This window comes from Macaca mulatta, chromosome X (assembly GCF_049350105.2).
Source record: "Macaca mulatta isolate MMU2019108-1 chromosome X, T2T-MMU8v2.0, whole genome shotgun sequence".
NCBI lineage: Eukaryota > Metazoa > Chordata > Mammalia > Primates > Cercopithecidae > Macaca > Macaca mulatta.
Window position 1 is genome coordinate 129,583,120 of NC_133426.1, and position 27,453 is coordinate 129,610,572.

The following is a 27,453-nucleotide window of genomic DNA, read 5'->3' on the forward strand; positions in this document are numbered from 1 at the left end:
AACTGATTGCAAGTGATGAATGCCTAGCGAACTGAGGGGAAGGGAGAAAATGGTGATCAGGTGATGATTTGGAAAACTAGTTCTGCCTCCCCTAGTGTTGTTCACCCCCATGATCGTTAAGGACAACACAGTTCTTAATTTAGAGCAAGGAGGGGGCAGGAGGAGAGGAGGCTTGGAGCAGGAAAACTGAATATGGAAAGAGAAGTAATTCAGCCCCAAAGCCGGTTCTGAAATCCTTAGCCGTACCCCGTGATTATTCCTCTGAAAAGGGGACATTTTGTAAAATACAACCAAAGGAACCTAAATGGCTAATAGCCTGTTGGACATATGGTTTTACTTGAATGGAATGTTTCGTGAGAAAGACTGAGAATTCTTCATGTAAGCTTATTTCACTAAAAGTTTTCACAACAATGAGGCTGAATATGGTATAAAATATGCTTTGCTTTTATGGCTGATGTAGTTTGGAATTTGGGGTTTTTTTCCTTTCTCTTCCAAGGGAGAAATGATGTTTATGTTTGGATGGGTGAAACTTTGTGTATGACTTTCTTTAAATCCTTCTGCCTCAAAGGATACATGGTTTCCAGAAACCATCGAAAGGGTCTCTCTCCAAGGGCACAGATTCCTTGGCTTTGAAGACTTGGGCCAAGGGGTTGGGGGGGTGATATACTCTGCAAGAAATATGACAGTTATCAGCTTTAAGAAAATTTTAGCTGAAGATACAGATCCTTATATGAACATGTTCTGAGATACTCCATATTTGACTTTCTTTGGCTTTCTGACATTGACAAAAATAGGAATTTATTAATTCCAGCTAAGTGTGAAAGTTACGAAATATCTGTCTATACTTTGCATCTTATTTTGGTAATCCCAGCCTGTCTCCACAGCATTTACAACACACATCTGACTCTTAATCCTGCAGCACTGTGATCTTGTCAAGAGGCTGAATCTCAAATGCAGCTTCCTAAATATCAATTAGAACAGATTTAAAACTAAATACATTAAACTACCAGGGTTTATTATCATTAATAACAAATAATATTTATTTCAACTCCCTTCAGTGTCTTTTCACTGATGAGAACTGGGATAAGAGAACCATTTGGTTTCTCAGAAATGATTGATTTCCAAGGTTTTTGGTCCTGTTCTTATGGTCAAACCAGATTGACACCCACCAGCCCTAGACTATCGGAACCCCACTCAAGAAGCAATCAGAAATGATTCTTGCCATGTGAAAATCTCAGGTTTAGGAAAAGGCAATAAGTCATCCATATTGGTATTGAGTTGCCTTATTGCCTTACCTCTCAGGGCAATAAGAGAACAACCATGGGAAAGGAAAAGAAATTGATGAAAATCCCTCACCGTAAATTCATAGCATTTCCACTTACAAGGCTGGGTTGTGGCTAGGGGCTTGAGAGTTTGGGAGAAGGAGTGTGGCTCACTGGGCAACAAGAAAAAAAACAAAAACGTGACCTTGCCCTTAGTTATGTCAAATACACATGTATGCATGCACAGACATACGCAGGAAAAACAGCTAGAAAAACCAGTGTTGTGTATCTAGCTGCCTGTTGCTTTCTCTGAAGACAGAGGAGGAAAGCTGTCATCTTCTCTCGTCCCTGAAACAGACATCTCTGAATGTCACAATCATTGAATGGGGGCCAGAACTCAAAGCTGTCTCCAGGCAGCTGCTGCCTGGTAGCTTAGTATGAGAAAGATGACTCGTCTAACCATAGTCTTTGAATGCAGAAACCAATGATTTCAAGGGGCCAAAGAAGCTCTGGAGGTGTTTCTCATTTCTGCCCCTGGCTTTGATTGTTCTTTTTCTTGTGGAAGTGGAGATCAAATATTTCCAACTGGCATGAAATTCTAGTTCAGTGCTGGAGCCTGACAGGTGACCCCCAGGTTCCACTCCTCCAATTGATCGCCCTGATTGTGCAAAGAAAAATCTCTGTATCCTCTGGCCTGCCCTTCTCTGGAGACCTAGGGAGAATTCCAGAAAACCACAGATGAGTCTCAATCTGGCCAACCACCTCTCCTATCTGGTTCAATATGGAATGGGCTGCAAAAATTAAAGAAACTTTCCCTTATTCCTAGGCAAAATTCCTAGTTTCAACTTTCCTTAGCACTAGAATTGATCTCTTCTCATGATCTTTCCTGCACCCTCAATCCTGAGGCAGGCACACACTTTCTAGGGTGTAGGTGTGCAGGTAAACGAATATACAAAGAATAAACAAAGGGTAATTCCTTCATTTTTGTGTCCCTGTTCTCCGTTCTCCCTCTGCATTACCCACCCCTACAACCTCTGACAACCTATTTGAAAAGTTTCCTTGTGATGAATCCCAGGCATCAGTTGTTTAAAGACTCTTCTTCATCAGAAACCAATTCTTTTGCACAACCCCCAAGAGGTTTGCTTAAGACAGACTCCAACTTTATTCCATGTCTTACAAGGCCAATAAGAGCCGCACTGGCTTTGAAAGGTGGTTAATTTGGGATCTCAGCTCAGAGATGGATTGAAGTTTATCTAAGAGACTCACCTGATTTGAAGCACATGTTCCCATTTCATGGGAATTTATAGAGTTTGCTGCCTTACTTTTTAACTTAGCTAGATAACCCCAGAACCAAGAGTGGTGTGAATATTTTGACTTCAGGATATATACATTCATAGACACACAATCAGTATATATGAAAAGAGATGTATACACATGCAAGTTACATGTTTGTTCTTTAGAAAACAGATTTGATAGTCCTAAGGCTTTGGGGGCAGGGATATGGAAGCACCAAGGGATTGATGTGTCCCATTGTGTGGCTTTGCTGTCCTGGTTCCTCAGGAAACGTCGCCGATTCCCTTGAAGTCCCCTCCTGTGTCTTGCTGCTGTGCACTTGTAGTGCACTCCACACTACACCGCCCCAGCCTCTGCAGTGTCAGCTCATTAGCACACAGATCTCATATTCCCTCTCCGCACTGTCATTGCAAAAATTGCTGTTGTACACCTTTACAGCCAACAAATGTGCTTGTGGATTACGCACTGTTTGCAAGAAGCAGGGAAAAGGCAAATGTAACCTTAAAGGTTATTCACCATGGAATTGTGCTCTAAATGCATTGGCTTAAATAAAAATCTGTTGATAGAGGCACAATGGTGATGGTGGGATTGAGAATAGGACTTAGGAGTGCAGGCTCTAATGGAGTCCCAAGTAAAATTCCTTTTGCTGGCTAAACCTAACCCATCAGATGCAAATTTTTATTCCATTAATTTTTTTCAAGCCATTTGAAATATATCTGCTGAGAACACACTCCTTTTATAACTGAGCGCGTTTCACTACCAAATATACTTAGCTGAGACAGGTTTCTTTCTCTTTCCTACAGAGTCACAATCTAATTATCTAATTATTCTAATTGCCAAAATCAATTTAACTATTTATGTCCATTTGGGAAGGAAATGTCTCCCTTGATCCTATTCTTTGCAGTTTGGTGGGTTTTGTTTTGTCTTGGTTTGGCTTTGGTGTCTGTCCTTTCCATGTAAGATTTGGAAACCAGGTGAAGACTCCTGGGATCAAGATCAAGGCTCCTTCCTTTAAACAGATTTTGCCATACTACCCAACATTGACTGCTCTGGCTCCACTCCCTCCCTCACTCCCCCTCTTCCCTGCCTTTGTGCCTTTGCTGCTCTCCCTCTCTCCTCTGTCTGCTGGCCAGCCTTCAGTAAGCTTGCCGGCTTAGCTCACTTCTTAGCCCGTCTGGCTTAGCCCCCTAAAGCACAAAGACGTTGCCTTAGTGGTGCCAGTCAAAAATTTAAGTCATCTTTTTACAAGGTTTATTATGGTTTTTAAAATTTATTTTTCACAGGGCGGGGGAGGGAAGAAGCTGATGCTGTTCATTTGGGCCATAAAAATAGATGGCAATCAGCAGGCTGTAAAGGTGAGCTTCCTGCAAAGTGTATTACCTCCCCGAGAAGGCAGCTTCCTATTGATCTACTAAATCAGGGGGGAGAGCAGCAAGAAGGATTTGAAGGAAAGGAATAAGGGGAATTATTTTGTTCCCCATCTACATTTACTGCAAAATGGGCCATGGTTTTTCTTCCTCTCTGCAATTTTAACTTTTTTCCCTAAAATGAAACTAGTTTTTCACATTTTCCTACTTCTGCCCCTACAGAGGTAATTTCCTTAATTCTGCATTTCCCTCCCTAGTCCCTAAGATTGAGTGATAATAGTGGAGGATCGATGAGCTTTTTGTTATGTTTTTGGCTCCTGATGTATTTTTAAATTTCATTGTTATGGGTAGTCAGAGGTGATTGGCTGGTTTCATTTTAACAGATTGAAAAATAAATGACGCTCCTGAGGCATCATTATTTGTCTTCCTTTGTGGATAAGAGATTTGTCATTTTTACACAGTTGGTTTAAGGATTAAATGATGGCATAGATTTTAAGAGAGGGTCAGAATTTTAGAAGATAGAATTCCATAACTTTGGGGGAGACTAATAAACATGCTTATCCAGATGATTTCCCTATCAACGTCTTAGATAGAGACTGCAAAACAAATTTGAAGGACCTTTCATAAAACCATCTATCTTCAATGAAGGTCAAGCAAATAATCTGTATACTTTACCTGCTCCATTAAAAAATCAAGTTTTGACTTTATTCCTTTGGCTTTGTTATTTTGAGTCTTATTAGATAAAATATCCACAGAAGGGTGCAATTAAAACCCCAGGTGGGGGTGATAGGTATTCTTTAGCAGCACTGTGGGAGTTGTGCAGACAAAAGGAATTCCCTCCAGCTTGGTAGTTGCTCAGAAACTGTCTGGGCTCCAGATACAGAGCTACAGATAGCCTCAACCTGTGTGGGATGAGCCTTGAGCCAAGGCAGCAGCCCCTAAAAAGGGTCAGTCCTTGCCAAAGGTTAACATGGACAGAAATTGTCTTCCCCATATTTCAACGTCTTCTATTGCCATTATTTTCTTCTCTTGCTCTATCCGTCCAGTTTGTCTCACTCCCTTTTGCTGGTCTCTAACTGCCTACTCACTGACCAGCCCCTGATTCTGGCATCCCATCCACACTAAACTTACCTAGGGACTATTTTCTACCCTAGACTTTTCCAGACCTAATTCCCAGACCTTCTCCTTCTCCACCAGAATATCTCTATTCTTGGTCCATCCTCCAAGGATGTAGAATGCAGTAGGGCCTGCACTCTACTTTGGGGGTGACAGCTTTATATCTAATATAGGTATATATTTCATACATATGAAAGTATCAGATAAATGGTAAAGGGTTAATATATGTAACAGGGGGAGTATTTGCTTTAAATCTAGGGACTATGGGAAACATACTGCCTCAATTTCAAGGAAAGATACTTAAATAGGAGTGTTTCTGGGTATTATTCACAGAGTGACCGTCCACTCTACCCAAACTAAAGGTCAGCTGGCTTTGGTCATAGAAGACTTTTACAGGCCAAAGTACAAGTCTAACTGCACATAGTAGGTTGGGTGTAAGTACACCCGAGGCATAGGCAGGTTCAACTTCTTCATGTTGAATCTAAAAGCCTTTGGGGGTAATTTGGGAAGCTGCTAAAGTTCATAGGTATTTATTTTATTAAAGAGGCTGTTGTGGAGTCTGAACCTGCCTATGTGGGCACTGTCAGGAGATGCACTGGCACAGAAGGAAGGTTATAGGAGAGGATAAGGGTGGGAGAGAAGCTGTGTTTCCAGCTGTAAGTTTCCTTTCCCTGGGATGGTATGTGGAATGCCATATTTAAGAGGTAACATCTGTCTCACAGTCACTAAATGGTACCTCTGGAGGTATCTGGAAGCATAGTTAAGCAGTATCTCCTCCTCCCTCCATCCTTCCCTTACCTTGTCTCAAACATACACTCTGGCCTCCCTTCCAGTAGAAATAACCAGCATAGTCTCTTCTGGATTTCCAGTTGGTCATTGGTCACAGAAGTGTTTACATCCCATGCTCTATCTGGACTTCCCTGTTCCTCAGTTCCCAACTGTCACTGGCTTCTTAAGCAATTATCCTCAACACAACCATCATTTGATCTTATTTGGAGGGTGCAGGGGAACAAGGATAAGAATAAGGAGAGGAAACACAGCTGGTAATGATCCCTCAACCCTATGAGGCACAATTCAGTGTAGAACAGCACTTCTTAATTTTTCATGTGCACACCAATGACCTAGGAATCTTGCTAAAACAAAGATTCTGATTCACTAGGTCTGTGATGGTGCCCAAGAATTTGCATTTTTAGCAAGCTCCCAGGTGATGCCAATGCTTCTGGTCCTGGAACCACACTTTTAGTAAGAAGAGCCCAGAGCAAGGAGACTGTGATCATTAAAGGAAAAGGCTCTCGCAGACAAGCTCTTATCCATGTGTGTATCTTCTTGCCCTCCAAAGAAGGTTCTGCAAGAGACACATTTGGCTCATTCTTACTCAAGTATGTATCTGTCACATTCCCAACAAGCCCGTGTCTATTTCAGCCAGGTCTGTAGATGGCATTACTAGATATCTGATGATAGCATTTAGAGTTGTTTTATTGTAGGGATGTGGAGTGGGGACTGAAAGGCAGGTTCAGAGAGGAAGTAGATCATGAGCTCGGGTGACAGTGTCTTGGCTTCTTGCCACACCCCAAAGTGCCCCTTTTAGAAACAACCTGCTCAAGAGAGCGAAGGTTGGCATGCAGTTCCAACTCCCTTTCCACTTTGCTTCTCTGGGTCAAGGCATGCCAGAAGGAGGCATGTAACATCTGCTCCTCAGCTGTCTGACTTCCCTTAAACAGGGTTAGAAACAAGAAGTACAACACAACCTGAATTCTCTCTGGTTCCCTAAGAGACTGAAAAATTTACTCCATTTTCAAGGCCTGTGCCAGGCACACATTGATGGGAGGGAAGGGAAGTAATGTCACTTTCTAACAGACCTGAGTTGAGAACTGCTCCAGGGAAGTCATTAAAAACTTACCCAGTGTCATTTGAGTACCGCAAAATAGCAAAATTCCCTGGAAAAATTGCCCCCCAACAGTGTGCCATTAGTCTGAAATTCCACAAATTCGTTTATTTGTATTACTGCACTGAAAGCCTGTGCCAAAATGCAAGTGTGCTATCTGGAAGGGAATAAATTAAATCCTTATCAGTCATTAATACTTCAACCAGAATTCTCTGTTCAGATTACCACCTGTTACCTTGCAGGATCCTCCAAGGGGGCTTTCCAAGACAGATAAATGACCCAGAACAAGATACCTGCCCAAGGAAGTGAGGCACCAAATGGACTGTGGGCATTCAGAGGGGCGCTGGTAGACTCTTGAGGATAAGGAAGATTCCCTCAAATACACTTCACCTATTTTTCAACATTTGACCTTCTCCATGGATAAATTCTGGTACTTTATTCACTAAGATTTTAGTTATCTTTAACTATTTTAGTTGCCTTTGACTGAAGTCGTACCCTTCTGATGGTAGTGGGCCTGCTGCCTGTTCTGTGTGTGGTGTTTGCTGCAATAGGTGATTTCAGCTTCAGGATTTTCCACAGTTACTGTGGAAAATTTTCAGAGATAAAATCAGTTTGTGATGAGGGGTGGTGAGAATTTTTTTTAAGGTTTTAAAAATTGTTGTGATCAAAAATAATTCCCTCTCAATTATCCATGATTGGATGAACTACCTTGCCAATTACTCATTGCAACCAGGGCCCTCATCTTTGTAGCTCCCGAGAAAGGGGTCAAACCACAGGCGATAAATGAGATGGGAAGGGGTCAGGACCCAGCTCACAGAGGGGTAAGTTCATGGGTGTGGGTACAGGTCTTTGTGTAGGTGAACACCCTTGTACAATTAAGATCAGAAAGGCCATTAATGTCCAAAGTCAGTCAGAACCTGTTACACATTCTCAAATATCCTAGTATGTCATTGCAGTTTCCAAAGCTCCTTGTTCATTTAACAGTGTTTCTTGAATTGGGCCACTTGCTTCAGAATCACCAGAGATGCTTATTAAATATGAATTCCTGGGTCATACCCTAGATGTATTGAATCAGAAAATATCAAGATAAGCATTTTACCAAGGTCTATGGGCGATACTAAATGCATACTTTGTTTAGGAATCATAGGTTTAAAAAGCCCCAGAACTACAGAGATAAACAGGTTCAGATTGGATATTTATTGAATACCCACTGAGCACCAGGTATTATGCCAGGCACTTTCACATATGTTACTTCTCTATGTAACTGAGGTGCTATTGGCCTATGCAAGCATTAGAGAATTTGGCTTTCAGGCTGGAAATCTAAGACTTGGAAGAACTAAGAGACTAACCTCAAGTCATAGTCTCTGAGGGAAATAAAACAAAATGCTCTTTGAGATGGTAAATAGAGACAAAGGAATTATTTTCATTTTGACAATGCTTCTTCCTTTCTTTGCTTATTAGCTAATGATTCGTCCTCAGACATGCTCTGAACTAGATGTCATGGCAAATGCCAACCCACTTATTAAAAATAAATTTATTACAATCAGTTCATATAGCAATCAATATGCCCTCTTCCCCATCCTTGCTATCAACAAATTTAAAACCAGAGCTAAAATAATAACAGTTACCATTTATTAAACCCGTACCACATGGAAGGCACTCTGCTAAGCATTTTACATGCTTTATCTCATGGAATCATCACAATATTGCTACAAGCGAGGAACTCTCATCCCCATTTTCTAAAAGAGGAATCATAGGTAGTTCAAAATGTATAAGCAACTAGCTCAAGGTCACACAACTAGCTAAGTAGTGGAGCCAGGATTCGACCTGAGATCTTCCTGTCTCTAGAGCCTGAATCAATTTCAACTTGGGTTGAAATTTCAAATGCATATAGGGGCTATGCTGACCACATAAATGTGGTAGGTAATTGGACCAGGTGTGTCATAATAGGGAATGGTGGGGCCTATGGCAATCCAGAGAGTCCATGCTTCTGCCTGAAGACATTCAAATTCAATTTTCTTAAACCACTATGGGACAAACAAAGTGCCTGCAACAGGACCTAGAGGGACTGGGAGTGGAAAGTCCACGTTTCTGACCTCTGCACTATACTATACACCTCCTTTTAGCAGCTAGGTTACTGGTTGAGGGAAGTCCTATTAACTGGTAGTTATAACTACTGAGAACAGCAGAGAGAAAAGCTCTTCTCAGTAAAAACTCTATTTTGACTTTCTTCTTATAGTGTGCCATCAAAGTATCTCAATATGGTAGAATTTTTTCTCCTTTGTGGAAATACTTGTGGTCCCATGTACATATACTGTATATCTAGTAGCTTTTCATGACTGAGTGCCAGCTCGACTCTAACTAACCTTCCCCCAGGCAATGCGGAGGCCCTCAGCAAGGTCAGAATGCTGGCACAAGGTCATTAATAAGCGCTCAGCAGATCAGAAGAGGTGCATCACCATTGGCAGGGGGAGGGCTGTGCTTTGGGACAACTTCTTAGGTTCTAGAACATGCAAACCCCAGGCCCACAACTGGGAGGCCACTGGGTCAAGTAAGGCTATGTCAACAGTCACTCAAGGTAGGAACTTTCCATATACTCTAAGAGGCTCATCAACTTTAGACCAGGGTCTAAAATAGAGATGTAATAGTTGTCTGGAGTTGTAAACTAACCTAACCCAATCTGGTCATTCACAATCATTAGGTACTTTTTGTTGGATGTTAATAGCCTGCCATAGTTAAAGTGAGGCTATAGATCTTCTCCCCATTAACCTCACTACCAGCTATAACAGCAAGACTCAGACAATATTCTACTTCTCATTAAAATAATAGCAAATAGACATAAAATAATTGGATATCCTGTTCTGTAGACTCAGTCAAGTTCAGCTACCTTTGCTTCTAGGTGCTCCAACAGCACCTTGCATGAAGGTTTACTTGAGGTACACAAGACAACATTCTAGTAGCAGGATTCTGCTAACCAAAAGTCCCCATCAGTGGCTGTCCACAAGACAATTTACAAATTGAACCTACAGTACCATTTTCTCTAAGGGATAATATTATAGAGTTTATTAGATGCTTATATTTTCTTTATGCTAATTTGAGAACTCCTCTACCATATTTCTAGCCAGTCTACCTATGTCGAACACTATTAATTTCACCAACAAGAAGTTTAATGTTAATTAACAAAGCCTCTGGTGCTCATTGGAGATAAACTCCTAAGGTGATTATTAGAATCATTTCTTGATTAGAATTCTTTAAATGCTGAATAACTATTCCTTGTCTATGTATTTCCAAATGAGGGTAACTGACCACCCCTACGGTATAGATTAAGACTAAGTGACCCATATATACACTACACAATTTATGTTGAAGTCTTATGAAATAAACTATAGGTAACAGAACATTTGAGATACCATGTTTCCTATGGCCTTGGAAAACAATAAAAGTTGTAAGAGCAATAGGAGGGTGGTGGAATGAAAAATGAGACAGAACGTAGGAGATCTGGGTTCCAGTCTCAGCTCTGATATCCATTGCCTGGATGACCTTGGGTAAATCACAACTATCTCTGGCTCTAGTTTTTATCATTTGTAAACTAGGGAGGTTCTTCTGGATGATGTTTGTGACTTCCATCTTTGACATTCTATCGGCCGGGCGTCGTAGCTCATGCCTCTAATCCCAGCACTCTGGGAGACCAAGGTCGGAGGATCACCTGAGGTCAGGAATTCAAGATCAGTCTGGCCAACATTGTAAAACCCCATCTCTACTAAAAATACAAAACTTAGCCAGGCGTGGTGGTGTGTGCCTGTAGTCCCAGCTACTCAGGAGTCTGAGGCAGGAGAATCACTTGAACCCAGGAGACGGAGGTTGCAGTGAGCTGAGATCGTGCCACTGCACTCCAGACTGGGACACAGCGAGACTCCATCTCAAAAAAAAAAAAAAAAAAAAAAAAGACATTCTGTCATCAATTTTTGTCCAATTCTTACCATCTCATTTCATTTCTTACTGAGAAAAGACCATCCAAAATGAAGCGCCTCAAATTCTATATCTAGAAATTCCTCTTCATATTCATCTACTCTCTGCCTTTATGAGAGCCTGTGATAAAAATTATTGAATCCTTGAAATAAATGGTTAGTATTTCAGCCAGTTGTGGCTTATCCTTGCACATCCCAACTCTTCCACTTACTAGCTGTGAGACCTTGGGCAAGTTACTTAACTTCATTGTACCGCGGATTCCCCAGTTATAAAGTGGTGATAATAATAGTTCTTACCTCATAGGATTGCTGAGAGTTTTAAATAAAATAATTCACAAATGTATGTAAAGCACTTAGATCAGTGCCAGGGCCATCAGTGAGCTTTCTTCATGGGCCCTGGAATCAAGAGCCCAAGAGAGGTCCTCCATACTGTTCATTCTCCTCTGGAGCAGGCACTGCCCTGGCACACAAATGGCACATACCTATTTCTAGCAGTTGGTAATCCTTTTAGTCTCTTGCCATTCATATGATGAAAGCTCAACAGAGATGCATTTCTGGAACATCTCTGGGTCTAGGCAATTTTTCCACTAAATATCACAGCCTCTTGCAAGCATTCAGTATACTTTCTGCAAGAGCTACTAAATGCATTTTAATCTTAGCTCTCTTACTAGCCATATGACTGTGAGCAAATTACAGAACCTCTGTTAGCCTCAGTTCCGTCATCTGTTTAATGAGAATAAATATAATAGTAACTATATTATAATGTTGTTGTGAAGATTGGGATCATCCACATAAAATATTGACCATAATGTCTAACATATGCATTCAACATATAAACACAGAGTACCGAAGTGGTTGGTAAGGAATAGAATTAGTCAGAACCAAACTGTGGAAGATATTCTTCCCATCTGTAACTATCCCCAAAGCCCTTCAAACTAACCTATATGCCCTGTGAATCTGTAGCTGAAAAGAAGCTGAATGAGATCACCTTTGAATACCCACAATGCTGCCTTGGGCATAAGAGGTTTGCTTGGGGACAAAAAAAAAAAAAAAGTGGAGAAAGAAAGAATTTACTTGATACCTAAAAAAAAAACCAGGGCACACATACCACTAAGCCTAATCATGCCACCACTAAGCGAAATTGTCCAGAAGGACACGATCCCTTCTGATATTTTTTTTTTCTCTAAACTGGATATGATTTGGGCAAAGCAGCATGGATAGTAATATGATAACCTTAGCACTTGCTGGCTCTAAGGAAAGAATAATCTTTCTTCAAATGTGACCTCTATTTTAATGTGTTTAAAGTGGGAGAGTGGGAGAGTGGAAGAGTGGATCCCAGATCCTGGATCCTGATCCTGCACTCAGACTAGGAAAAATGTAGTTCCAACTGGGCTCTCCCAGCCATGAGTTTTCTGAGTTTTTTAAATTAAGGCTGATGTGTGAGTGGAAGTTAAGAATGTATAAGTTTGAGTGGATGTATTTTTTTCTTTTGATGGTGCTTGCCTAAATCAGATTGAAAATAGCAAAGGAAGGAGATATGGAAAAGATTAAAAGAGAAATTTTGCTAATGTGATTTTCCAGCATTGTAGTCTCTAGTCTCTTCAGAGCAAAGTTTAACTAGCTGATTCTATAAGCATAGATTCATGAGAAAGGATCCTGCTAAGGACCACCAGGCTTTTTATTCTTGAATTTTTTTTTTTTTTTTTTTTTTTTGCTCCCGTCTCTTCTTCTATATTCTGTATCTAACAGCATGCTGTATCCAGCAGGCCAAAACCTGGGTTATGACCAAAGGCAATTTTTAGCCACTTCATTTCCCAGTGTACCCATAACCCATGAGTATCATCTCCTCTTCTCATTTCCTATTCAAGCCTATCCCTATATTTTCATGTGGAATCACTGATCTTTTTTCAGATGAAGAAACTGAAGAGGAGGAACAGAGATGCTCAGTGATGAGCCCAAGGTTACGCAGCTAATTGATAACTGAGCTGAGGTTGTAATGCAGGTTTTCCAACTTTTGGCAGTTCTCTAAGATGTCTTCCCAACATAATCCTTATTCTCTTAGCTTTCACTGCTGCACAATGACATATATAAAAATGACAACACTGTCAGTTTTAAATAGATGGCAGAGAGGAAGAATAAATCCACAGCAAGTTAATTAGAAATACAGTAAAACATGAGTTTCAGGGGCCACAATTAATCGTATCTTCCATTTAGTGCTTCCAATGTTAACCTGTCATAATTTACCACCCTCTGATCTATAGTCAAAAATGAGCAAAACAAAGTCTTGAAGTCCTCTTATAGATCACAGACCGTTTGAGCTGGATCAAATCATTTTAATCTAATTACTTCATTTTGTGGATGAGGAAAATAAGAATAAGAAAGGAGAAGAGATTTGCCAAAGGTGATGCAGCTCACTAGTAGCAGAAGTAAGTTGAGAATCTAGACTAACAGATTCTCAGAGTGGGGTCTTTTCCACCATGTTTTGCAGCCTTATCAGCAGAAAACTGTACTAAAGTAACACCACAGGTTTATTACTTTACTACCTTCTGTTATCTCTTTTTCTCTAATTGTCTAATAAGAGAATTGTCTAATTCTCTTATTCTCTAGTAAGTCATATTACCCCTACCTGATTTTTTTAATGTGGAAAATGTTTTTATGATTATAGAAGTTAAAATGTAAAATTAATTTCTGCTAATTGTCAACAAACAAAAAACTTCAAAAATATAGAGAAGGAAAATTACCCAGGTAAATTTAAAATCACCCAAAATTAAGTTTTAACATGTGTTCAGATTTGTATCCTGCCTTTTTACTTTATATTATATTGGAAGCATTTGTCCAGACTCTTTGAGTGTTCTTTAAAATTTTGATTTTTAATATTTGTGTTACTGTATCATAGTTATTTTATGACACATACGTACATACAAAACCATTACCCTACATACATATATTTATATATCTTATATATATACATATAAGTCCTATTATATATGTAAGCCCATATATATATATATACACACACACACACATACACACACACACACACACAACCATTATACAACTTTATGCATTGAGGTGGATTCTCAATTCACTAAGGCTTACAATTATACCTCAACTTCCTCTAATACCTACATTCTATCACAGATCTGAACACACAGTAATTATGTAATAAATATTTGCTGACTTTTAGCTGCTCTGGTCTTTTTTGGGATGATCATTATTCCTCCACCGGGTAGAGCAACCAAAGTGAGAACTTGACTTTCCATCCTCTTTAAAGCACATGTTATATAACTCAACAGGCAGTATAGCAATGGTGGTTATGATCAGAAGCCAGACTTTCTGAGTTCAAATCCTGGATCTATCTCTTTCTTGTTGTAGAGCTTTGGGTGAGGAGCTCAATCCCTCTAAACCTCAGTTTTTCTTTCTGACAAATGGAGGAAATGTTAGTATCCACTGTAGTAAAAATTAAAAAATAAAATATGTGGAAAGTGAACACTCAACAAATAGTAATTGCCATTATGTTACATTTGCCAAAGGGGAATAAAGCACCAGATGTGGAGTCAAAAAACTTGAGTTCTTGTTCCATCTTTGGTATTATCTAGCCCTATGGCCTTGCATGAGTTATTTTAGTAGTCCGTGTCTCAGTTTCTTCATCTACAAAATGGAGATAGCAATTATTGAGCTGTATAGCTTATATGGATGTTATGAAGATCAAATGAGAGAATAAATGTGAAAGCCCTTTGAAAACTATGAAGTAAAGTATAATTGTTAAGTATATAAAGGTAGATGTAACATGATTGTTGTATGGTAGGACTGGAGATGCAAAGGGTGCCGGAGACTAGGCTGAATACAGTGAGCCTGGGAAGATATTTTTAAAATAAAATTCTTTGTATTGGAAATATAGACTGTTACAGACAGAAGGGACCTTAGCGATCATCTAGTCCATCATCTTAATGTTATATTTAAGAAAAAAGATTCAAAGAGGAGAGAGCTCAAAGTCACAAAGCCAGTCCAGAAATGAAACTAGAATTCATGTCTCTTGATTTCCCAAACACATTCCTAAAGCAATCACTGCAGATCCTTATTTGTTGACCTTCATCAGAAAAAAAAAAAAGTAGTAACAACAACAACAACAAAAATACAGTTGTGGCATCCATGTTGGTAGTAACTGATTATTTGGGGTTTTATCACAAGGATAAGCCACATATAGCATAGCTTTGTTGTATTTTTACCAACTTCATTCCAGGTGAGGGAAAGTAAAGGTGCAGGAAGGTGATGGGTAGGGGGAGGATTCAGTCAGGGCAAATGACCTCAGACTTGGCCAGATTCCCAGGAGATTGCTGTCATCCCCAGCAATGACCACTGCAGCACATGGTCTTTCTTTGATTATTAATATCTATCTTTGCAGTCAGTCCTCAGTTATGTGTTTTTGGAAAACTTGGTATAGTAGATGAAATTTTCAGTTGCTTAAAAATACAATTGCCAATTGTTTGATTCAAGTAAATTGATCACAGTCAGAGGACTATTCATTTTATGCTAGCATGCATACAGCCCACATCAGGCAAGGGCTGCATCACCGATGGCAGCTCAGATATCACTGCATTCCCTGAATTATATCCCGTCAGGTACTCAGTAAATATATGTGTAGGATACTTTCATCTTTACATTTTTTTAGCTGAGATGAGAGCACATAAACATTTCTATCTGACAACCTTTTCAACTTCAACAGCACAGAAGGTTATTTTTAAAAGAAATGAGAAAGGAGTTTTTCAATAGCAAGCTCCAAAGGTGACTAAAAATGCCATCCAACAAGGCAGACCATTAAGAAATGTCGTGTGAAATGTGTTAATACAATAAACTCAAATGTGGTCTCACTAGTCTTAGCTCCCCAGAATTTTGGCTGCCTTCCCCAGCTGCCACTGTGGCCTGGACAGTGTACATCAAGATTCACCCTCTTCCCTCAATCTTGAAGTGCCCCCTTTCCGCCTTTCAGCTGAAGGAGACCTATGGCCAGAAGCAGCTTGCCCTCACCTTGTCATCCCCACAGCTCCTGCTGAAAGGGACTATCTGCCTTGGCCAGGAAGCATCAGGGAAAACAATTGGACAGCTCTGCCACGCTGCAAAGATCATGGGCTGCTGCACCTAAAATGTTCACCAGGAGGGGCCCGCCAAAATTGGGCCTCTTGTGTCTGCAGTAAGTGCCCATAGTTTGAAATCAGCAAAGTGGAAGGAAAGGGGAAAGAATCTTGTTCACCAAGTCCTGTTATGCCACAAAAAAGATCTCCCCATTCTGGAAGCTTGAAAGGAACAAATTCCGGGCAAGTCAAAGTCAAGCCTACTTTACACAGTGGGAAGTAAACATATGGAATCCCCTAGCCCAGAGTTGGTGCCAGCTGAAAATATAAATACTGTCAGATAAGGTTCAATACATGTATGACTGTTAAGGCAATGATAGGTTATTAAAGGAAAAGAGGCTGTTTGGGGACATGTTAAATCTCTGAGCTCAAAATTAGTGAGGACAAGCAGATCCTCTGACAGCCTCAGTGAATGAGTCCTGAAGATATACATGATCTCAGAACTGTGACTGTGTTCTCCAATTAAGCTAGGAAAAAATAAAGATGTGGTATTTAGGGCTTCTTGGCTCAAACTGAGATGCTAAAATCTCTGGTTTGCTCAGAGTTAAATTCTTCAATACATATAAGGGAAGTAATGCGTTATGGCAAAAAAAAAAAAAAAAACCTAGATTCCTCCCTTTGCCCTGCTGCTACTAACTAGCTAGGAGACTGTCCCTTATTTAGGCCTCACCTTTTCCCATTTGTAAAATAAGGGAATTAGATTAGGTGACTTCCAAGGTCCTTTCTAGCTTCAACTACGTTTAATTCAAATGATATTATGGGGTTCCCTTGAAGGGTTTGGAGCAGGGGAGATCCTGCATCTTTCCTTGCCCTCCCTTGCTCAGGAACTCAGAGTCTTCAAGATGTTTGAAAGATGCCCCTGATTCTACCAAGATGTTTCCTTCAAGTCTGGCCTCCACAGCAGACGTCCATGCTCTGAAATTTATATCTCATGGCCCATTCCCTGACTCCTCAAGCTCCCAATTGCCTTGTAAAGAGGTAGAACTGGTTAGATACAGGGGTTTGTTTTGTTCAGTGTGGTAGCAAGGTTGGAGAAAGTTTGGGCTCCAATATTAGAGGCAGCATTGTATGGGCTTTAAAGCTAGAGCTAGCCCGGGTTAGAATTCTGGTTCTGCCACTTCTGTGCTCATCTATAGAACTTGTCTCATCTATAGAATTACAGTGATAATACTGTCTTCCCTCTAGGGCGATTGTCAGGATTAAATGACAGAATTCGTATCAAATCCTCAGCATAATGCCTGTCATAAAGTAAATGCTGCCATCTTTTTCTGTTCTCCACTAAATAGATGTTGAGTTAAAAATTAAAACCAATAAATCAATAAATATTGAGCTAATAATCACGGCTCAACTTTTAAGTTGTGGCGAATTATTTGGAGTCTCAGGGCCCCCATGTTTTGATAGCTATAATGGCATATTTACAATTTATCAGGGGCATTCTGGAAACTGCACAAGCCAATGAGAGAACTATTTCTGGTGGATAGCATTTAATTTTGCAATAACCCTGCAAATCACACTATTTAGACGAGTGCTACTTTGACCATCTCATGGAACCAGTGCAGCCTGTGGGGATCCTGCAGGGAGGCTGACAGAAAGGGAAGTTCCAAAAGGTGACCCCTTGATGTGGCTCATCCATTCATAGTGCTGAGCAATATTTTACCTTTCCTGTTCAAAGTGTTATAGGTGAACTGTAAGATGAGAATAAGATCACAAGTCAGCACTACCTCCTCCCTTCTTGAGTTCTCAACTGACTAAGCATCATGGAGAGAGAACAAAGAAAGAAGTTCAGCCTGGGTGTGTGAAGCTGTAAAGTTGCAGGTTGAGGCCAAACCTATTTTAGAGACAAAAGGAACTGCCCTCTGAAGATAAAATAAAAAGATGAAGCTGAGATGGGACAGGATCAAAGTTGACTAAATATCAAGAGAGGTTAATAAAGGAACATTAATTTATTCCTCACATCCTATGTTCAGTTGTGTGGGTGTATGTTTCTTAACGCACTACCAGTTGATTATTATTATGAATGTCAACTTTGACCTGGAAATCCCATAGCTCATCTTACACAGGTTGCCTAAAGATAATTTCTCTTCTTAGGCTTTTCTGAGTAAGAAGCCCTCAACCTTTGGTGGAAAGACCTCAGTAATTAATTGGAAACATGCATGAACATAAATATGGCTTAAGAGTTTAGTGGATCAGGTAAGGAAGTCAAGAGATGGAGATGATCCCTAAAGGTGTGTACCAGGTCCAGTGTGAGGGAGGGTGAGAGAGATGGTGACTTGCAGTGATTGGTGGCAGTTTACTGGGAGCATCCGGTAGAAAATCTAATACATAATAAGGTAGGTCAGGCTGATAGTATTACTATGCCCATTTTACAGTTTAAAGAAACAGGCTCAAAGGAGTTAAAGTGTTTTTCCCAGTAAGTGGCTGGGGTGAGACTCAAACCTTAGTCTAATCTTGTGCTCCTTCCATGCAACATGCTGTCTCCACTTAACTAGCATTATAATGGAATGAGTTGTTCTAAGCTAATTTTCCAGATATTTGAAGCACACATCTTTCAGCAGTACAAGTGCTATTTTTATTTTAACCATTTTTGAAGAAAAAACTTTCTACAATGCATCAAACACCTCCACACCTTATTATGCAGAAGATACCGATTACTGTGCTTTTAATTTTCTGTCTATTTCCATAGCCTTCTATCTCTTTTCCCACTGTAGCTGACAATGTTCAGTACTTCCTAGGCTACTGAAGATAGATAGCATATTAGAAATGAAGCACTCCTAAAAGCAGATATACTAAAATGTGACAGCCAACAATAAGGGAACACCATGCAGAATCACCAACTATAAAAGCACAACAGTCTGGGATTAATTCAGGTAGGGGCAAATAGACCCAAGAGGCCAACTAACCTCATGGACAACAAACTCGGTACCGGAGCTGGAGTTGCCAGTAAAGACCCTGAATCATCCATAGAAAATTGAATTCTGTTCATTCTACTACACTGGTATACTGTGGGGAAGGGGTCATATATGAGGTCCATCCCAGCTGGGAGGAGTATTTTTCCACTGATATTTAGAAATGCCTGTGCATATTATAATAAAAAAGCAAGTAGACAGTTTATTACTGTCTTTTAAATTCTCTACACACTACCCTCTTACTGTTTGCACCCCAGACAGACCACTCCTACCGCTGCTGCATTGGTATACCAGTGTTTTACTGTGTTTAAAAGGATGGTAGTGGGGGAGGGATTCCACTTTAGAAAGATTTCTATCTCAAATGGCTCAAGAGTTAGTATGTCTAAAGGGGTAAATGTTTACTGATCTGGAAAACATAACTCATGTAAGAAGCGTGGCAAATTGTTGTGTGTTTAGCCTGTCACTTCTCTTTCCTTGTTCCACCTGTAATTTCAAAGGAAAAAAAATAACGCTACAAGCAAATCCTCCATAGAATGCCATCCTATTGGCCTGCTGCAAGTACTTGGATCTTTTCAAATTCCAATCAGAATGGGCTGTGCTTTGCCTTCTCCATCTCTGTCTCCTCTGACCCGGCAAAGTTTCCCATCTTTTATCCTGTCACTTAGCTAATGGTGTGTGTCCCTCTTGCATATATTCCATAGTCACCGGCTTCTTTTGCTAGTAGAGTCGTCAGCGAGATGCTCGGCAGATGGCTCACTGGCTGCCATTCTTGTCCCCTCACTGCAGCAATCTGTTGTTCTAAATCAAAATGTTAATGAAAAATAAAAGAACGCAGTGCCAATGTCTGTCTGATTTAAATTAATACAGAGTCATACCTTTGGAGGCAGGTTTTACTGGCACGAGGTTCTCCATACAGGCTACCCATATTGTGTGTGGCTTTTTTTTCCCTCTCTAATTAAAATTAAGCACTTTCATTTATCTGAGTCTCTGTTGGTACCCCCAACCTGTTCTTTTTAATAATAGCAAAGGCCTAACAAACAGTGGATTTCAGTGTTCCAAGGAATGGCATCTCACCTAGTGGAATGTAATTTTTAGAGATATTATATGTGATTTCTAATTATAAACATGCTTTGATTAGATTCTGTTTTCAATACTGAAATGACACATTTACTAAATGCTTCAAGTGCAGCTCTAAGTTAGGCATATAGTTATTGAAATCTCTTTCAATCCATTTGTTTTAAAACTGCTGGCAAAATCACTGCTAATTTGCTACTTTATTTACAAGGGCCCTTCACTTTCTATGTACTCAGCACAGTATTCATTTCTGTTGCAGCAACAGGACTGCTCCCCTCTTTGGGGAAAATGTATGTGTCTGCAAGACTGACTATGCAAGACAAAATTTTAATTTCAATTTAGAGATGAAGGGACTATGGTGATGTTAACAGACATGGTGGAGGAAAATCACCTCAGTATTATAATTTGCAAAAAAAAAAAAAAGTCTCTGAACCAAAAGAACAGCACTTTCAACTGATTCCAGAATATCACACCTTTCATTTGTTCTTCCTATGACTCCTTTGTAGATACTGCTAGGAATAGTATTGAGAATAATAAGAGTTAACATAGTGCTTCTTACATACCAGGCATCCTTCTAAGTGATTTACATTTATTTATTATTTCAATCATCAAAATTCTGTGACTTAGGTCTATTTCACAGATGAGGATTCTGGGGCATAGAGAAGTTAAGTCACTTGCCCAGTCACATAACTGGTAAGTGACAGAGCAAGGGATGAACACAGCCTGGCTCCAGAGCCTTCTCTTTTAACCAATATACCATTCTATAACGTGCTGAAAGGGCCATGAAATCCAGCCTACTTGAATGTAAGCTATTGTTTTCTTTCAGATTCGGCAAAGGAGATTCTCTTTGCTGAAACTGCTGTGTAAAAATCAGACTTCTACTTCAGTGGGGCTTGCTCCTTGTTAAATGTATGTGCTATTTGCATGTGTCACCGCCATTAAGATTAAGGTGAGTCAGGTAAATTAAGCTGAGGCAGCAGGCAGGCAAGCAGGACAAAAGCCTGGGTTTTCAGGTGGGAAGTGGGGTGTTAGTCATTAGGTCAGTCACCTCAGGGCCACCTAACAGTTCTGACAAGAGAAGGCCAAAAGAGGTAAGGCCTACAAAGCCCAAATTTGAACCAGTCAAGTAGGTAGGGACTCCCTCCTGGGACACAACAGGTCAGGTCACCTGGCTTCAAACTCAGTACTTCTTCCTACCTACAGGCAGGGCCAACACACAAACCAAACACTATTGAAGATCAGCCTTCCTCCTGCTGCTCAGAAGCCAGCTCAACTGGAAAAGCAGACAATAGAAGACGGTTATCTCTAATTAAATATATGCATCCCAGAATAAATTTACTGGGGTATCACGTTATTCAAAAGAAAAAGCCCCCAGTAGAACGGGGCTGAGTAGAGAGGCAGTCATTTCCCTTGCTAAAGCTCACTTTGGTGGTTACATTTTTCTGGCCTTACCAGGGACTAAATGAAAATATGAGTTTTGAAAAGAATATTACAAGACAGCAGGATAGGTTAAACAGAACCCTGGGCTGGGAGCCAGTTGTCCTGGGTTCCAGCCCCAACTCTGTTTCCAACAAACCATGCCTTCTCTGGGTTTCAGTTAGGTCCTTTGTAAAATGAAAAGATCCTGTGAGGGCCTTTCTAACATTAAATAATTTCTGATTTTAGCCACCTCCCCCAACCACCACTTTTTAATGAAAGATGATCCTTCCTACAGAAACAAGGAAACTCAGAGGATGATTTGACCAAATGAAGCAAAGATTTGAGCTATTTTGGGGTGTTTCCAAGGAGGCAACTGAAACCATTGAAGTCACAATGTAGATTTCTTTTTGGCCTGATCTCTCCCAGTTGATATCACTAGATAATTGCTCACCCCTCTGAGTCATTGAATCATAGGCTGATTGAATCTCTGGGAAATAAAGGACCTTTCCCACCTACCCTCTGAGATGGACTCCCTTTCTCCAAACACAGCTAGTCTAAGTAGTGGGACATGTCTGCTTTATAAAGCCTGTGTATACACAGGTGCTGCTTACATGATAACATGTCTGCTTTATAAAGCCTGTGTGTACACAGGCGCTGCTTACCTGACTGGATGTCACAGGTCATTGCACCCTTTGACTCCTATTTCCAAATAGCTCTCACTCCTACTCACTGATACCAGAGCATCTTTAACAGACGGACTTTCATTCTCCACTGAAAATATATGATATAAATTCCCTTTGAAGAGGTGGCACTGTCTAAATTGATAATGCAATGCATGCAACTCTATAGCAGATCCCATCATGAGAGCAGATTTCAATAGAAAAGGAGCCCAAAGACATGGAATTCTTGAAGAGAGTGAAACAGGTTTCAGTGAGAGGTAAAAATTATATAGAATGGGAAGACAGGAAGGGTGGAGGCCCTAAAGTGATAGTGTAAAAGAATGTGTAACAACCTGGAATCAGACTTGGGTTTACAGCTCAACTCTGCCATGTAACTAACCATATTAGCTTGTGCAAGTCTCAACCTCCCTGAATCCAAGTTTCCCAAACTGTAACACAGGGATAATAATATCTACTACATAAGACTGTTGATAATTAAATGAGATAATCATTCAAAGGCATAATGATAGTATGCTTGATTTAAGTACATTTTCAGCCCCAAATCTGCAATGTTGTCATAGTTTGATGGCCTTTGATGCGTCTGTTCTTGGTTATGCCTGTGCAACACTCGTGAATATGAATAATATTGATGACTATGTCGGAAGCCACCAGTACAAATTTTAACTCTCTTACTCATCTATGCAACTAACTATACAACTGATTCTAGTACCAGCCAAGATATCAATTGTCAAGCAACCAAAATGCCCACCTAGACTTTGATCGAGATTTGCAAGCACAAAGAGATCAGCTCCGTGATCGTAATTTCAGAGGAGCTCATATTTTCAAGCCTGTCCCAATTTAGCCCAATTGATAGAACTTCAAGGTAGTTTCCCTAATTAGCTCCAACCAGGAGTAAATATGTATGGTGGCTTTTTGAAAAATATTCCCAAGGTATATTTCAACCTTATTATGGGAGAAAAAGGTTAATAAATGGAATGGTAAGGTTTCAGCATGAATTTCAGGTTGTGTGTGGGGGAGGTACTGAGTCCATATGCTTGTCAAAAATAATGACAGATAGATTAGGGGTTGCCTCTGAACGTACTGTTAGATAGCCCTGAAGCCCCCGACTTCTACACTATTATTAGCTTAAACACTGTCAAGTTTGGAGTTGGGTTTTACCGTGTTTTTGTTTGTTTGTTATCTCTAGGAGATGTTGTTGGTTTGGAGAGGCTCATCAACTCCATGATTTATTATTTTCTATCAGGGAAACATGAAAGTTTGGGGTCCAGTATTGTCTTCCTTTTCAAAAACATGCACAAAGCTCCATATTAAAAAAAAAAATAGTTTCAACCTGCTCCTTTTTTTTTTTGCCATCCTCCTTTTGCTTCCTAAATCCCCTAATCTGAGATTTGTGTGAGTTGCCTTTATTTCCTATCCCACATTCTGTTCCTAACTCCTACACTCTGTTTCTATTCTCACTAATCTACCAACATTTCTCTTTTGAGTTCACCAGCGATCTTGCCAAATCCAAGAGCTGTTTTTCAATTGTTTATCTTCCTCAGTCTCTTTGATGTATTTGACACACTAGTTTTATCCACTGAAAGTATCTCTTGACTTAGCTTCTGCTGACACTTCACTTTTTTGATTCTTCTCTGATTTTTCATCTAATTCCCTTTTTGCCTATAACATTAGGCAAAAATGTTCTCCTTCTCCTTTCTGGGCATGAGTTTCTTCCTCAGTAAAATAAAGGGGTTAGACAGGGTAATATCTAATGTCCCTTTCATATAAAACATTCTATGGCTCTGAGAGTCAGTGAGTTACTTGACTTTAACATGTTGTCATGTTTTTGGGGTTTTTTTTGTTTTGTTTTGTTTTTTGTTTTTTTGTTTTTTGTTTTTTGTTTTGAGACGGAGTCTGGCTCTATCACCCAGGCTGGAGTGCAGTGGAGCTCTGCCTCCCGGGTTCACGCCATACTCCTGCCTCAGCCTCCTGAGCAGCTGGGACTATAGGCGCCCGCCACCATGCTTGGCTAATTTTTTGTATTTTTAGTAGAAATGGGGTTTCACCATGTTCGCCAGGATGGTCTGAATCTCCTGACCTCGTGATCCACCCACCTTGGCCTCCCAAAGTGCTGGGATTACAGGCGTGAGCCACCGTGCCCGGCCCATGTTTTTAATGTTGAAGGTTTTGTAGCTACTCCTGTCGACTTTAGTGTTCCAGTAATTGATATAAGTGTCTGAACTTCATAAGGTTGGGCCTTTGCTGATGTATACATGTTTAATACATGCTTGCTTTTCTTCTTTATCTAAGACTATGGATATTTGAAATACCTAGATACTACACTGTTCCTTCCTCGAAAATAGATGTAAGGTACATTCTAGAACAATATCCTGTTGCTTATTATTAATATTAGTCTTTCAAAAATGTATTTAGATCAGAAATCCTTCATCTTGTTCCATTTAATTTGGATATTTAGAAAATGAAACAACAATCTTTTCAGCCAAGTGAAGGCATTATGACCAATCGTGAGAGCCAGAATTCACCAATATCATCAACAAAGGGTCACAAATAATATCTTTGACAGCTTAATCCTGAATTCATATGTTACACAGAAATAGATGGTACTGCTTTAGTGAACACTTGTTTCTCTGTGTAACATAACATCACTTAAAGACACTCAAAAAATGTAAAACAACACAATTTCTATTGATACTTCTTTTCCTTCACCCATACTTTAGGTGCTATACATGATACTGCCAAGAGTTGCCTGAGACCCCAGGGCAAAAGATTGGCTATAAATACCTTACAAGCCATCCCCACAAATTCACCAAATAAGAAGTTTCCCTTCTCCTAATTAAAAGGCAGTAATGCAATTACTGATCCCAAGGGTATACAATAAATATATGTCAGTAATGAGAAGGTCAGAAAAGGTAAATTGTTAGTGTACAAAGTAGAAAATGCCTGTCACTGCTAAGGAAGCTAGTCAAGAGTGGGGATTAGGGTCCTTAAGCTGCTCCCAATGCAAGACACATAAAAAAGTAGCTGAAGTTTTGTTTTCTTATTTATCATGGCAGAATATATGAATTTGAAAGACCTTGCACACAAAGGAGCTCCCTTGATCCATGGAACATAAACATGTCAGTGTCTTAACAAGACATGATATACTATCATCCTTCCTCTAACAACAGAAATTCAGTGAATTATCCAAAGTTGTAAGAGTCAGTGGCTGAGTCAACAGTCCCCAAAAGTCTCTGTTGAAAATTCAAAAACTGTTAATTCATACAAAATATTACAATAACTGCCACTCTCTCTCTTTCTTCATCTCCTCCCTCTTCCTCTCCATTTCTCTCTCTCTCATACACACACACATACTCCACACTACCTAAGTGCTTCTCAAAGTCAACATGATAGGCTAATTTTTATAGTATCGTATAGTGTTGTTATCAAGCATGGACTAGAGCATTCAAATTAATAGACTTGGTATTCAAGTTACTAGAGAACCACTAAATATGTCATATAAGGTTTACCAAGTTTTAAGAGTCAGAACAAAATAAAATTTACTCATGACTAAAAATATATTGTGCATAAAGTTATCTTTCATTGATGATTCAGCACTGCCCTCGAAAGACTTCACACAGTCAAGTAAAGGCACCATCTTTGGAATGACAGGACCATGAAAGTTTGTTCTAGATAAGCAAATAATCCTAAGGTCTCTGGGAAAAGAAACAACCTAGATTATTTTTCAAGCGAGTAAACATTGTCAGAATTGTTACATAAAATGCTAAAACAAAATCCTACCTTGAGATTGCAAACTCAAATATTCTTGACACCTTACCTTCTATTTTCAAATCAGAAATCCCAACTTTCTGCCCTTAAAAGTAATATTGTGGTATCTCATTTTGAAGATCAGAATGTTTACTTCTCTAGAAGTATCTTCATTTTTTGGGCTTTTAAGATATTACCCTGAGAGGTCAAATTTACTATATGGCATTGTCACAACTTCAGGCTTAAATAGGTTCAACAAAATGCCAATTTATCTATCGAGAGGTCTAGGTGATATTGTGTGAGTGACAAAGAGTTCGCTGTTGTGTGCCAAGAGTTATATTTAGGTTTCTGGCACAAATTAATAATTACTTGTAACATTTTATAAAAACAAGAAATCATCCTGACAGCCTTTCATCCAAAGCAACATCATTCATTCTATTAGTTTTGGAGTTTTTGCAGTGACAAGGAGAAAATGATGGGTAATAATAATATCAGAAATCATAGCAAATGCTAGGCACTTGCTAAATGCTTTTACATATATTAAGTCACTTATATCTTCAGCAAACCTATGACATAGGTACTATTGTTAGCTCCATTTTACAAACAAGGTCGCCAAGACCTAGAGAAGTGAGGGTGCCCACAGCAGAGGTCCCTAAACCCTGGTACCAGTTCATGGCCTGTTAGGAACCAAGCCACACAGCAGGTGAGCCATGAGCTTGCATTACTGCCTGATCTCTGCCTCCTGTCAGATCAGTGGTGCCATTAGATTCTCATAGGAATGCAAACCCTATTGTGAACTGAACATGTGAGGGATCTAGGTTGTGTGTTCCTTATGAGAATCTAACTAATGTCTGATGATCTGAGGTAGAACAGTTCCATCCTGAACTCCTCCCCAACCCTCGATGGGCAGTCCATGGAAAAATTGTCTTCCATGAAACTGGTCTCTGGTGCCAAAAAGGTTGAGAACTGCTGGTCTACAGGATCTTTTGCTCAGACAAAATGACATGGGTATAGAATTTCATTGGTTGTTTCAGATGGCAGAACATTAATATTTAGTGATCATCTACCATGTGCCAGGAACTGGGCCAAGTGCTTTACATAAGTTGTCTCATTTAATTCTAACCATCAGCCTTATGAGGTTGTTACTTTTAAACATATTGTACAGATGAAGGGAAGAAGGATACAAAGAAGTTAAGAAATTTTCCCAAGGTCATGCTACTAGTGAGGGCAGAGCTGGGATGTTAATCTAGATAGGTTTGATTCTACAGTTCATGCTCTTTCCACTATGAAGTAAAAATCAAACCAGCAAAAGGCAGGAAATAAATTTAGTTTAAGAATGATTTCCATATTATTTCCTTGGAGTTAAAACTTTAATCATGAAAGCTAATCCCAGTGTCAGTGCCAAGAGTAACTTCCTGTACACAGAGCTTTCATCCTATGGAACACAGGGTTACAGCATTCTGATCACTTTTAGCTTTTAGAGCAGAGAATGGGAACAGGTTGAAGCCATTCTCCAGAATTCTTTTCAGGCCAAATAAAGGGAAAAAATAGACACAAAATGCAAAATCGTCCAAACTTATCCATATGCAGCAGGGCAGCTTTCTCTA

At 39.8% G+C, this 27,453-nt stretch overlaps 1 protein-coding gene across 2 annotated transcripts in view; it reads left to right on the forward strand.

The window, feature by feature from the left end:
- Positions 1-27,453, forward strand: part of GRIA3 (glutamate ionotropic receptor AMPA type subunit 3) — a 319,023-nt gene that overhangs the window by 2,152 nt on the left and 289,418 nt on the right. The window lies entirely within an intron of this gene.